Source organism: Rhinolophus sinicus, chromosome 14, assembly GCF_057876585.1.
Source record: "Rhinolophus sinicus isolate RSI-liver-muscle chromosome 14, RSI-T2T, whole genome shotgun sequence".
NCBI classification, from domain to species: Eukaryota; Metazoa; Chordata; class Mammalia; order Chiroptera; family Rhinolophidae; genus Rhinolophus; species Rhinolophus sinicus.
The window spans coordinates 138,551,275-138,565,401 of record NC_142514.1 but is presented as its reverse complement, the minus strand read 5'-3'; the positions used below and the strand labels follow the sequence as shown (position 1 = coordinate 138,565,401).

General features: G+C 35.5%; 1 protein-coding gene and 2 non-coding genes across 3 annotated transcripts in view; all 3 read left to right on the top strand.

Annotated features, from left to right (window-relative positions):
• UVRAG (UV radiation resistance associated) overlaps window positions 1-14,127 on the top strand; it is a 274,598-nt gene that overhangs the window by 100,477 nt on the left and 159,994 nt on the right. The window lies entirely within an intron of this gene.
• On the top strand, window positions 11,363-11,442 carry LOC141572583 (small nucleolar RNA U2-19). Its single transcript, XR_012497906.1, has one exon. It is a non-coding gene; the product is annotated as a small nucleolar RNA U2-19 (small nucleolar RNA).
• On the top strand, window positions 11,595-11,664 carry LOC141572580 (small nucleolar RNA U2-30). Its single transcript, XR_012497904.1, has one exon. It is a non-coding gene; the product is annotated as a small nucleolar RNA U2-30 (small nucleolar RNA).

The following is a 14,127-nucleotide window of genomic DNA, read 5'->3' as shown; positions in this document are numbered from 1 at the left end:
GTTTTCAACTCCATTCAATTTGGGCCTTTAAAATTTTTCCTATGCCTTTATTTAACATGGTTTTTTTTTTTTTTTTTTTTTTTTTTTTTTTTTTTTTTTTAGCTTTTGAACATATAAATTACAGTTGTAATAATTGTTTTAATGTCCTTGTACTAATTGTATCATCTCTGTCAATTCTGGGTCAGTTTTGATTGATTGATTTTGCTACTTATTTTGGATTCTATTTTCCTGCGTTTTTGCATATGTGATAATTTTTGATTGGATGTCAGGCATTGTAAATTTTACCTTATAGTCCTATAAATGTTCTTAAGATTTATCCTGAGATATAGTTACGTTCTTGTAACAATTTTGATCCTTTTAGTTCTTGCTTTAAGTTTTGTAAGGCTGGACTAGAACAGTATTCAGTCTAGGATTAATTTTATCCACTCCTGAAACAAAACTCTTCTCCATACTCTTATCCACCCCATACAAAACTTTTTTGTATGGTTCATGGATTATGGACCATACTCTATCTGTGGGGAATAGGCTCTGGGAAATCTCTGCTTATTTTTTCTTCCAGTCTCCCCACCCCCCCCACACCCTTGGATAGTTTCCTCAGATGATTCACTAATGAGTACACAACTGAATACTTGAGTATGACCCTCTGCAGATCTCTGGAGTTTTCTGTGTACACTCTCTCTTCTCTAGTGCCGTGTGCTGAGAACTCTAGGGTTTGTGGTTTCCCTGGATTCCCAACCTTCTCCACAACTCAGGGAGACCACGTTGCTCTGTTGGGATCCCCCTCCCTATGCCTTAGCCTGGAAAGTTTCTCCAGGCTGTAAGCTGGGGCAGTCATAGGGATCACCTCATGTGTTTCCTTACTCTCAGATATTACTGTCCTTTGTTGCCTGATGGCCATAGCAATCTTGAGAACCATTGTTTTATATGTTTTCTTAGTTGTTTTCAGGTGGGAGAGTAAGTCTAGTCTCTGTTACTCTGTGTTGTCCAAAAGTAGGCCAACTTATGCTGATCCTAAGGATTTTGATGTCCTGAAGAGCATTACTTCGATGGAAAGTGTGGACTAGACTTTTTCTTGCTACCTCTGTATAATTTCTTTGTTTCCCATTGTTCCCATTCAAATTTGAACTGAGCCAAATTTGTGGAAAGCCTACCATGGGCCAGGTATAGTAGAAAGGGAATTAAAAAGATGAATATGAGCTGATCCTTTTCCATGGAGTACTCAGAGCTTAGACATGATTAGAGAGGTTATATAATGTCTTCTATATCATAGCTCTTTAACTGGTAGAACTGGCTTTGAACCAGATCTTTTAGCTTCCAGTTGAATATCTCTTCACTATAGCAGTGAGTCCTTATATAATTCCCTACACATACATATATAGACACAAAAACATACATATGGATGCATTATATGCATACATACATGCATGCATACCCTGTAGAACTCATGAGCATATAGTCTAAAGACTATAAGACTGTAAAATCTTACCCTCTTTAGATTGTTTTTGCTTACCAATTACTAAAAGACTTATGAGGCATTTGTAAGTGTATAAGACTAAAGGGCCAATGGGATGAAAAGGGAGAAAAAGGAGAGTTGTGCTGGTTTATGTTTTTGGAACAGATTTTAGGCGTTATAAGTATTAGTATGCTGGTAGGAACGTGTCTTTGGAGACACTGCAGTAATTTTGTATCCAGTTAAAATTCCCAATCTAGATGTAAGTCTGTATTTTCTCATTTTCTTTAGATAGTAGGCCAAATGGAGAAATTTGTTAAGCCAATTGTGAAACATTATACTGAACACTACAACAAGCCAAGTTCCTGTCCAAATTAAAACTGGTAAGGATTACACTAGCCTAAAATGAATTGAGAAGCCCTCTATATTTCCCCCTGATTTGAGACATTTTATATAATTTAGATTTAAGTGGTAGCTCTCACCTATAAAACTATCAGGGCCTACAATCCCTCCACCCTCCAAAGTACTGTCCTTTGATTCCCTTTCCAATATCTTTACGGTTATTGATCTATTTATGTTTCCAGTCTCTTGTGCGACATCTTGGTAATTTATAGTTTTCTAGAAAGTAATTTACTTTTCCTGGGTTTTTCAGTTTATTGGCATGAAGTTGTATGTAATATTCCTTTTAATTTTAAAAATCTTGCCCATATCGTAGTTTCTTGCCCTAAGAAGTTTCCAATTCTGAAGTACTTTTGAATGTACTTCCTCATGTACATTTATTGCACAATGAATATATTTTAAATTCTACTTGCATTTTAGCACATGGATAGTATTATGAAAATATCTGGAAAGGATTTAGCCTGCTCTTATGCCAAATGTGGTTCTTCTTGCCTGAAATGAGTTATTGTACATGTTAATTGGAAATCTGAAGAGTTGATTATTGTTTTATAACTGTTGCTTCATGAGTGTTTGTTAGTTTTTGAGGGCACCTCATGGTTAAACCTGACACACTCATTATCACTTGCTTTCATACCACCTACCATCTCTTCAATAGAACTTCCCCACCCACAATCCTACCATTTACTTTTCCATGAGAGTATGTTAATTTTATAGGTAGCATTGTGTTCTGTCTTATTTGATGCCATTACCATGAGACTTGTGTTCTTTTCAACTATGTTCATGGTCTAGACAGAGGAATGTAGAAGCAGGCTTTAGGTAGACTTCTGGTCTTTTGGGAAACTGTCATATTTAATAAACTCATCAACAAGTATTTGAGTGATTCCCATGTGTCCAAGACTGCTGTAGGTGCTGTGGAGATGAAAAACATGTCCCAGGCATTTAAAGTCCACATTTTGGCTCCGATCATCAGTCCTCCCAGACTGCCTCTTGTTGACACTGCTCTCATGCACCCTTTGCTTTATTTTGCCACTTACTCCCTGTTCTGAGCATACAATGCACTCTGCTCTTTTAATGACTTTGAAAAGCTATTCCCAATCCCCTAAATGGCTATTCTTTTGCGTATAGTGGTCAGAGTGCCTCAAATAGAAATTTAAACCCCTTTCCCTTTACTGAGCCATTCCAAGAACAAGTTATCTGAGACTAAAGTCTACGTTTAGAAAGGGTAATTAGATTTGTAGATCCAGATAATAACTCTAATAAGGTGTTTGACAGCTATGGAAGTGAAAGTTTTTAGAGCAAAACGAAGTATAAGCTAGATGGTAGCAAAGATAGGGCGACTTGTAATTGCTTAATGACTTATTATCACCTTAGAGGGAAATTTCTAATGGCATGGCATAGGCCTCCATTTTTTATCAAGTCTTGTTTAACGTGTCTATTCATTCAGTTATTTACTCGCCAAATGTTTATTGAATGCTGCAGTATGCTGGGGATGTAATGGTGAATAAAGGAGACAAAGTTTTTCCCTTTACAATATTACAGTCTAAACATTTGAACAAAGATAGAGAAAATTTATACAAAGCTCAAAAACTTAGAAAGCAAATGCAGTGGAGCTCACAGAGGTGGAGATTACTTTGTATAACAGCATCAGTATATAAGATCGCTGGGGACTGGAAAGGTAGAATATATATTTAGTCTATCTTAAATTTCAAGATGAAATTTAATTGGGATAAGGACATAGCCTTATACTTGAGTCCCCGAACCAACTGTATGAGAAGAGGAAGACTTGACGTATGGGCACAGCCTGAGTATAAAAGGACGTAGAGCCTTTAGTCAAGAGTCAAATCAGTGTGAATGACCAGTGGCATGTGACTGCCAGAGAAAGTCAGGCTCTGCTGACAGACATGTGGTATCTAGAATGAGAAATGATAGACCTCCTCTGCTTTCTTCCAGGCAGACCTATCTGGATTGCTATGTGCATTTCTAAAAATCACTCTTTCAGAGGGATTTTGATCGTCAAAGTTTGTACTCTAATACAATATGATTTGCAAACTTGAAAAACATGTTCTCAAGGCAGCTTTCCAGGAGTTTTTCTATGCTTGATGCACTTATAAGAAAAGTTGAGTAAATTTATCAGTTAACAGATATTTCATAGACTCTGAGAAAAACATAATGCATTGCTTATTGTCTAATGTGCTAAGAAAAGGGGTGAGACGGGCCCCGTCCCATTCCTGAGAGAGGGAAGGAAAGTAATAATTGAAGGTCTGTACCACGTACTACAGGTGCTCAGGAGCACAAACACTAATAAGATGTAGGTACAGGTTTTTAAGGAGTATGAAATCCAATGCGGAGAAAGGCAGTAAACAGATGCTTACAGCATGACGTGAACACTGGATCCAGCCGTGTTCCCAGGGCTATTGAGGAGAACCACAACTCGGATAAGGGGATAGCCTTACTACATATTAACTATTCTTGGGCTTCTACTTGAGTTCTTTCTCTTCCAAAAGGAATTTCTGGGTCTGTTTTGTACTGGTAAGTACCATGGTCTTTTCATACTGCAACCTAAGTAGTCTTAAATTTAAAGCATACGTTTGGTCAGGTCTCCAGTTTAAAACTTATTCCATTGCCTTGGGAAGAAAACTCCTTAGCCTGATATACCAGGTCTTCAAAATCTGATCTCTGCCTAATTTTATATCCTCATCTCTTGCCACCCCTCCCCCCGTACCCTTCCCATATGACCCTGTGCTCCAGCCTTGCTAAGCTACTTGCAGTTCTTGAAAAGGTTGTGCTATCTTTTTCCTGTTTTATGCTTTTCCTTTTGTCTGAAATAGGTTTCTCCTTTTTTCACCTAGCTAATCCCTACTCTTCCTTTTTAATATGAGCTTAGTTTTTACTTCTCCCCAGAAGACCTTTGCTTCCACTACAGCCTTAGAAAAGATGCTTTTTCTTTATGTTCAGCTGTTATCCTGTCTATACCTCTATGATTGTATGGTTCACATGATTGTAATTGTTTATGTACCCATTTCTCCACAAAATTCGAGCATTATGAATATAAGCATATATGAATATAAGATGTATATTCTGATCTCTGTATTTTCATTACCTAACACAGGGCATGGGCTCTTTATTTAGGCCCTTAATAAATGTTTCTTGAATGAGTATGTAAACAAATTGTATGTTTCTGGAGAGCATAGACTGTCTCCAGTATCTTTTCTCTCAACACCCAACTCAATATTAGCAACGTGGAAAGTACTCAAAGTGCTCTTCACTTTGACTGTGAAGATAGGCTGAAGGAATAAATTAAAAGATATGTTGACTGTTATCAGATAAGGGATTCGGGTAAAGGTTTATAAAGTGCAGATGTTGACTAATGTGACAATGTGCTCTATAAATGAAATTATGAGGAGATGATTTTTGAGCTGGCCTTGAAAGAAAGGTAGTCAAGAGTTGGATTGGAAAAGAGTATTAGTGTTCTATTGAAGGATAATAAATTATTATTTAGTGGCTTAAAATGTCCATGTGTTATCTTGTGTTTTTTTTAAGTCAGAAGTTTGGAGCACTGTGGTGATTCGTGACTATCATGGTGTCTATATTTATTTGACTAGAATTCTAAAAAAAAAAAAAAAAAAAAAAAAAAAATATATATATATATATATATATATATATATAGAGAGAGAGAGAGAGAGAGAGAGAGAGAGAGAGAGAGAGAGAGAGAGAGAGAAAGTTGGATTTAGCGTGGAAAAAATGATAGGGCACAGTCTTTTCAGTCAGCAGAAAAATCATCCATTTTATCATTGATGGAAGGTATTAGAAACATGATTAGAAGTACATACGCATATGTACAACTACTTTGGATATATTACATAATGAACTGTATAGATAATCAAACACTGGCTGTTAAAGAGCCTAGAGTATCTACAACGTTTCATGTCTATCAGAGATGATGTTAGGTATACTGCATTAGACAGCACTAACCTTTTAAGTTATAAGTTTATAGATGGGGATATTTCTGGTTGTCTTTAAGGGAATTTAATCATAGACATGCAACAAATCCTTTGTAATTGCAATGTAAATGAAAACTTGTTTATTTCTGTTAGCCTGTGAGTAGAGAAACCTGGAGAACTGGACTAAGTCTTTATGTTCTGTTTCTCTTCTTTGACTATGAATGTTGTTGACATGTTCCAATGTGCTTAGTAAGGTAGGTGATACCAGACTATGGATATAGCTCTATAAGGTGGGTATTCTGGAGACCGGGCAGATAAGTTACAATTAGTACTGACCACATGATGAACAGGGCTACCTTTGGTACCAGGTAGAAAGTGGAGTAGAAAGTAGTGTTGAGAAGATAAGAGTTGAAGCTTAGGAACCAGTTAGGAGGCTGTTGGTTAGGTGTAAGGTGATGGTGGCAGTGGACGTGGAGAGGGGAACACATTTGAAATGGCTTTAATCAGTCAACTGCTTGTGGCTAAATCTTCAGATATTTTCTAGGCCTTAGGTTACTTGATTTTATGGCAGTGATCATTTCTTCCTTGAGACATTCTGTGCCTTTGAGTGCTGTTAATACCAGTTCTCCCAGCTGTCCTACATTTCTGCATATCCTGGGTTAGAATTTTTTGTAGCTTTTCGTTTCTTTTTTTTTTTCTAATTTTTTAAATATTGATATTCCTCAGGATTCTGTTCTAGGCTTTTTTCTCTCATTTTCACAGTCTTTCAAAATGGTCTCACTCACTTTTTCCTAGTGTTAATAACCATCTGTGTGCTAATGATTGCTAAGTTTTTATCTCTAGCCAAAGTTTTTTCCCTAAACTCCAGATCCTTATATTCACTCATATTCAGCATCTTCTTGATGTTGCATAGGCACCTCAAACTGAAAGTAGAATTTTCTTCTCAAAACAGTCCATCCTGTGATCCCCATCTCAATAAATGATATCACCATTTTCCTGGTACCCCAGACCATATATTAGCTATCTTTTTTTTTTTTTTCTTTTGCAGTATAACTTATATACAATAAAATACAGAGAACTTAAGTGTACAGTCTGGTGAGTTTTGACAAATATACCCATGTTGTCATCATGCAATCAAGATACAGAATATTTATTATGATCCAGAAAGTTCCCACACAACCCCTTTGCCATTCTTACGCTCTCACTTCCAACCATGGCTGAGTCACTTTTCTCAATGCCTCCTTTATATTAGCTTTTCCTGTTTCTGAACTAAAAATGGAATCATATGGGTAGTCTTTTTGGTTGCTGAGTTCTTTTGTTCAACATAGCAATTTATAAAATTTATCCATGTTGTAAAGATCAGCAATTTATTCCTTTATATTGCTGAGTGGTGTTTCTGTGACTATGCCACAATTTGCTGATGCATTATCTTGTTGATGGACATTTGAGTTGTTTCTACTCGATAGGAACATCCTTACAAAAGTCTTTTGTAGTCACATACTTTTATTTCTCTTATACCTGAGAGTGGAACTACCTGCTCCTATGAAGTGTGATCCAACAATACAGTGAATGTTTAAATTAAAAAAAAATTATTACAATAAAAGACACATTGCCATTAATCCCCCTCAAAATGTTCCCCGTCACTTTGAACACTTATCTCATTGTTCTTGCCACTTTCTGAAGCAGTTCTGGAAGTCCTCTTTCGTGAGTGTCTTTAGTTGCGCTGTCATGGCTGCTTCGATGTCCTGAATCATTTTGACTTTGGGGAAGATCCAGAAGTCGCACGGTGCCAGATTTTGTGAATAAGGTGGATGAGGGCACGCTGTGATGTTTTTATTTGACAGAAATAGCCATATACCAGAAACAATGTGTGACACGGAGTGTTGTCATGAAGGAGGATGATTTACGGCACACTTTAAAACACACCTTCTCTCAACCTTAGCTCACACCCACCTGACTGCACCGAACAAGTTGAAACTTGTCATATACTATTGCTAAGTTTTGACGCGCCACTCCCCATATTGAAGATCCCTGCCTTTTCGTTGCATGGTACTTGAGTACAGCATTCATCGTATTTTGTGATCACAATGGAAAGGCTCCATGTCACACATCGCTTTTTATTTTATCAGTAATGCCTTTTGATGATTAGAAATTTTAAATGTTGATAAGGCATGATGTATCAGGCTTTTATTTTATGGGTAGTGCCTTTTTATTCTGGTTAGGAAACCTTTGCCTAATCCAAGGTCATGAGTATATTTGCCTACACATTATTCTAGAAGCTTTATAGTTTTAGCTTTTACATTTTGGTCTTTGATCCATTTCAAATTAATTTTTGTGTGTGATGTGAGGTAGAGATTAAGGTTTATTTTTTTCCCATATCAAAATCCGATTATATCCGTATCATTTGTTGACATAGCTTTTCTTAATCAGAAAATAAATTGATTATATATGAATGGGTCTATTTCTGTAATCTGAATTCTATTTCATCGATCTATTTGTTTAGCTTTATGCAACTACTACTGCTTTACAAACTAGAGCTTTATTATAAGTCATAATATCTGGTAGTGTCCTTCAACAATTTCTTGGCTATTCTAGGACTTTAATATTTTCATATCAATTTTAGAATCAACTTGTCAAGTAAAAAGAAGAAACTGCTAGGGTTTCAATTGGGATTGCATTGACTATATAGATAAATTTCTAGACTTGATTTCTTTTTTTAATAAAGAAATTTTTTCAGTTACAATTGACATACAATATTACATTAGTTTTAGGTGTACAACGTAGTGATTATAAATTTATATAATTTGTGATCACCCTGATAGAGATTTCACTTCTTAACAATAGTAAGTCTCCCAATCTGTGAAATCATATATGTCTCCATTCATTTAAGTGTTTTTCCAAATTTTGTTCAACAATGTTTTATAGTTTTCAGTGTTAAGGTCCTTTACCTCTTTTGTTAGATTTAGTCCTAGTTATTTGTTGATATTATATAAAAATAACCAATTGATTTTTATATTTTAATCTGTAATCTTATTGTCATCATACACCAAAATTAACTTAAAATGTATCAAAGACTTAAATTTAAGACCTGAAACAATAAATTGCACAGAAGAAAACATAGATACTAAACTTATGGACCTGGGTCTTAGAGAGGATTTTACGAATTTGACCTCAAAGTCAAGGGAAGTAAAAGCAAAAGTAAATGAATGGGGCTATATCAAAAACTGAAAAGCTTCTGCACAGCAAAAGAAACCATTAGCAAAACAAAGAGGCAACCAACTGAATGGGAGAAGGTATTTGCAAACAGTGCCTCCGATAAGGGGATAATATCCAAAGTAGATAAAGAACTCATACAACTCAACAACAACAAACCAAACAATCCAATTAAAAAGTGGGCAGAGGGTCTGAACAGACACTTCTCCCAAGAAGACATGCAAACGGCCAACAGATACATGAAAAGATGTTTCACTTCACTAGCTATTAGGGAAACGCAAATCAAAACCACAATAAGATACTACCTCACACCTGTTGAATGGATATCACCAACTAGGCAAGTAATAACAAGTGTTGGAAAGGTTGTGGGGGAAAAGGAACCCTCATACACTGCTGTTAAGGGTTTTTTGTTTTTAATCATTAACAGTTATTGCATTTTGTCTAATGCTTTTGGGGGGCCATCTTTTGAAATAATCATGATTTTTCGCCTTCATTCTGTGATGCGTTTATGTTCACGTGTGATATTGTCTATAAATTTCTTGTCATGTTATCATGTTTTGGTATCAGGGTTATGCAAGCCTCATAGAACAATTGAAAAGAGTTCCCTCTTCTTTGAAGATTTTTGTTAAGATTAGTATTTCATCAATGAAGCCATCTGAAACTAGAGTTTTCTATGTGAAAAGGCTTTTAACTACAAATTTGATTTCTTTAATGGCTATTCAAATTTTTAATTTGTTTTCAAAACTTACAGCTTTTTAAAAGCAATTTAACTGTTTCATCTAAGGTCTTGACTTTATTGACATTGTGTTCATAATTTCCCCTTAATTTCCTTTAAATGTCTATATTATCTGTAGTGATGTCTTCTCTTGCATTCTTGATGTTGGTAATTTTTTTTTCAGCCATCATTCTTTGTTTCTTGTTCTCTCTTAACTTTTCACATCTACACTATCTTTCCTTTTATTATTTTACCTTAGGGCAATGCCTAAATCTTTGCTAGGACTATTGCAATAACCTCACACTGCCTTTTCTGTTTACAGTCTTGATTCTCTGTGTCCCATTCACCTTATTTCAGGAAGAAAGATCTTTCTAAAGTGCATATGTAACTAAATTTTTCCCAGCTGAAAACTTTTTAATGGTTTTTCTAATACCTTCAGAATAAAAATCTAAGCTTCTTCATATGGAATACAATACCATTAATGATCAGGTCTCTATTTCTCTCAATAGGCTCCTGTATTTTCCTGTTTGCTTTCTCTTTTTACTCTCCCTGTAATCCATAGGGAACAATACTGCACTACCTTTCTAGGTGTTTTAATTTGTTACACTTCATCTTAAAATTGAATGCAGCATTTCAGATGTGATATGATCATCACTAAGTAGACAAAAATTATCTCTTAACTACTCCTTTACTGAGATTATTGTTAATTTCTCATTGGTATTGTCTTAATGTTTATTAGTGTTTACTAGATGTAATACCTTATATTCAATGTGTCTTCACTTTCACAGCAATATCTAACCACAAAGCTTTATTTTTAGTCCAGTTTCATTTTTGCTGTTATCTCACCTCATATGAAGTAGTAGGGAGGCATCTATTTGCTGTAATCAGAATACCTATCAGATAGCTACTTGATCTCTTCTCCCCACACCAGTGATTTTGAGTTTTATTTCATCTTGGGAGTGTTAGTGTTGGTATTGACCGGAAACCCAGATGACTACATGATATATATTTCTTTCTTCATAGTATCATTTCATAATTTGCAAAATTAAGAAACATTCCTTCAAAACTGACTAGCTGGTTTGGAGGTAAAGCAATGTTTCTTTTCTTGTCAGTCCTTCACCTCCTTGGACATGGGGGAATCAGGATGTCCCATGTTATATATTTAAAAGCCTGCAACTTTTATTCTTCAAACTTTTATTCTTCTGTTGGGTTTGAAAGGGGGACGTTATTAGCTCTGTCTTGATGTAGCAGGGGCCCTGAAAGTCTATTTGGATAACACTGAAGATTGGAGGAAATGTGACTCTGTCTGTGTGTTTTAAGCCCCTAAGGTAAGATCAGAAAGCGTCTGGGGCAGTGAGAGCCAAATAGTTGAAGTCATACATTAATTATGGTCATGAATCATTTTTATTTTTAAAGTCTTTACCATTTGACAAGGTTGTTTGCATAGTACCAGTGAGTTTTAGGCAGCATTTTCCCCCTTTTAAAGTAATAGGCTATTTTGTTGATTTCTCTTCTAGTTTGACAATGCCAGTCATTATTAGAATTCTGATAGTGTTTTTAGTAAAAATTGCTTGTTTCCCTACCTGAATGAGTGGTCTTTAATTTATGTAATCTTTTTCTCTGAGATCTCCTGTTACTGAAGTGGATCAGTGATGAAAATACCCAAATCTGAGCATAAGAAGACCTTCCAGTCTACCTAATACATGATCTCTATAGTTCTGAGATGCAAAAGTATAAATAATAAGGGCGTGTGTGTGTGTGTGTGTGTGTGTGTGTGTGTGTGTGTGTGTTTATAAAGGTGGCGGCAGATAACAGGATTTGCTGATGGATGAATAAGAATCAGGACATGTGTTTGTATGAAAGGCTAATCAATTCTGAACAATGGTGAAAAGGTTTTACTACTGACCTTTATAACTATGAAGGTTTCTACACTTGATCTGAGGTCAGAATTAAGAAAAAAAACTAATTTATGTAATCTTTGTTTTAAATATAATATTTAAAAATGATAAATGTAGAAAACTATCACGTTAATCTTTCTGTCTCCCACTGATATTCGCAATAAAAATAATCAAATCTTGGGAGTGTGCTTTTATATTCAGACATCAGTCAATATTCAGTCAGCAAGTATATTTTGAGTGCCTCCTTTGTGCCACATCCTGTGCTAAGCACTGCAAATGTATATGAAAAGAGATTTTTTTTCTCTCAGAAAGATCTAGTAAGGAAATAGACAAAGAAATAAACAGTTGCTGTAAAATGTGGTTGTATAATCTTTGTTAGTATTGTTGTATACACGGTGCCACAGGTTTCCAGAGGAAGGAGAACCTCTATTTGTCTGGAATAGTTAGGGAAGTCCTTTGAAGAAGAGATTATGCTTGAGCTGCCCCTTCATGAACTTAGGTGTGTACTTATCTGTTTCAAGAGACAGGGAAAACATGTAGGCAGTTAGAACAGCTCACTCAAAGATGCACAAGCAAGAAATGGTGTGATGTGTTTGGAGAATTATCAGTGGTTCAGTATTGCTGGAGTTAAGCATGCAAGGTAGGGAATATCCGGAAATGAGGCTGGAGATTTACACTGGGACCACATCACAAAGGGCCTTTGCTTGCTTTTAAATTTCTTTAGAGCCACCTTTGTAGAGTATTACTATCAAGAGAGCATATATACATACACATCCAGAATAACAGGCAATAGAATCTTATTGGCATGATCTCTTTTATTGGAATCCTTAGGAACCCTGAGGAAATTGCTGAATAACTCATCTCATGAGCAAACTAGTCACAATAAGAGTTGCTCCCTTTTAGATGACTTGAGAAATCCTTAATAACTATCAGGCAATTTCCAAAAGTGCAGAATATGTCATGAATAATTTTAATGTGTAGTGTTAATAATAACAACAATAATAATAATGCTGAAAGAGGAATTGATGCCATCAAATCCCTGATAAAATTAACCTCCTTATATATACAAGGTGTGATCAAACAATATTGACTGGATCTGGCATCGGGTGACTTGTGGCTCTTCCCTAAAGTCAAAATGACCATGAAAGGTAAATGTTTTCAATTGATTCGGGACATTGAGGCAGCCACAGCAGTACAACTAAAGACACTCACAAAAGAGGACTTCCAGAACTGCTTCAGAAAGTGGCAAGAAAGATGGGATAAGTGTGTTCAAAGAGCAGGAGAGTATTTTGAAGGGGATTGAGGCAATGTGTCTTTCACTGTAATTTTTAAAATTTAAACATTCGCCATATTTTTTTATCACACCTCGTATAAGTGAAATTATATGACATTTGTCTTTCTCTATCTGAATTACACTACTCAACTCAATGCCTTCCTATGTCTTTGCATGTTGTTGGAGATGGCAAGATTTAATTCTTTTTTATGACCAAGTAATATGTCATTGTATATATTGTACCACTTCTTTACTGTTCATCTATTGATGGACATCCAGGTTGCCTCCATATCTTGGCTTTTGTAAATAATGCTGCAACAATCATATGGATACACATGGCACTTAAAAGTAGTATTTGGGGTTATTTGGATGAATACTCAGAAGTGGGATTACTGGATCCTTCCTTGTCTCTTGTTAAAGCCTTTGTTTTAAAGCCTGTTTTGTCTGGTACAAGTATTGCTACCCCAGCTTTTTTTGTTTGTTTGTTTATAATTTCATGAAATATCTTTTTCTATTCCTTTACTTTCAGTCTGTCAGTGTTTTTTGATCTGAAGTGAGTCTGTTGTAGGCAGCATTATGTAAGATTCCTGTCCTGTCACCCATTCAGCCACCCTATCTGTGTCTTTTGATTGGATCACTTAACCCATTTACATTTAAAGTAATTGGTGATAAATATGTAGTTATTTCCATTTATTTTCCTTTTTTTTTTCTCATCTTAAAGAACTCCCTTTTAAGATACGTTGTAGTAATACTAGTTTGGTGGTGATAAACTTTAGGTTTTTCTTGTTTAAGAAGCTCTTAATCTGTCCTTAGATTCTAAACAATAGCTTTGCTGAGTAGAGTAATCTTGGTTGTAGGTCCTGTTGAGAAATCAACTGACAGTTTTATGGGAGCTCCCTTGTAAATAACTATTGCTTTTCTCTTACTGCTTTTAATATTCTTTGTCTTTAGCCTTTGGCATTTTAATTACGATGTGTCTTGGTGTTGGTTTCTTTGGATTCATAGTGTTTGGGACTCTGCTGTCTGGTCTTGTATGTCTATTTCTCTCGCCAGATTAAGGAAGTTTTCCATCATTATCTTTTCAAATAGATTTTTAATTCCTTGCTCTCTCTCTTCTCCTTCTGGTACTCCTATGATGCAAATGTTGGTACACTTGATGTTGTCCCAGAGATCCCTTAAACTATCCTCATGTTTTTCAGTTTTCTTTTTTTCCTGTTCTGATTGGGTGTTTTCTGCTA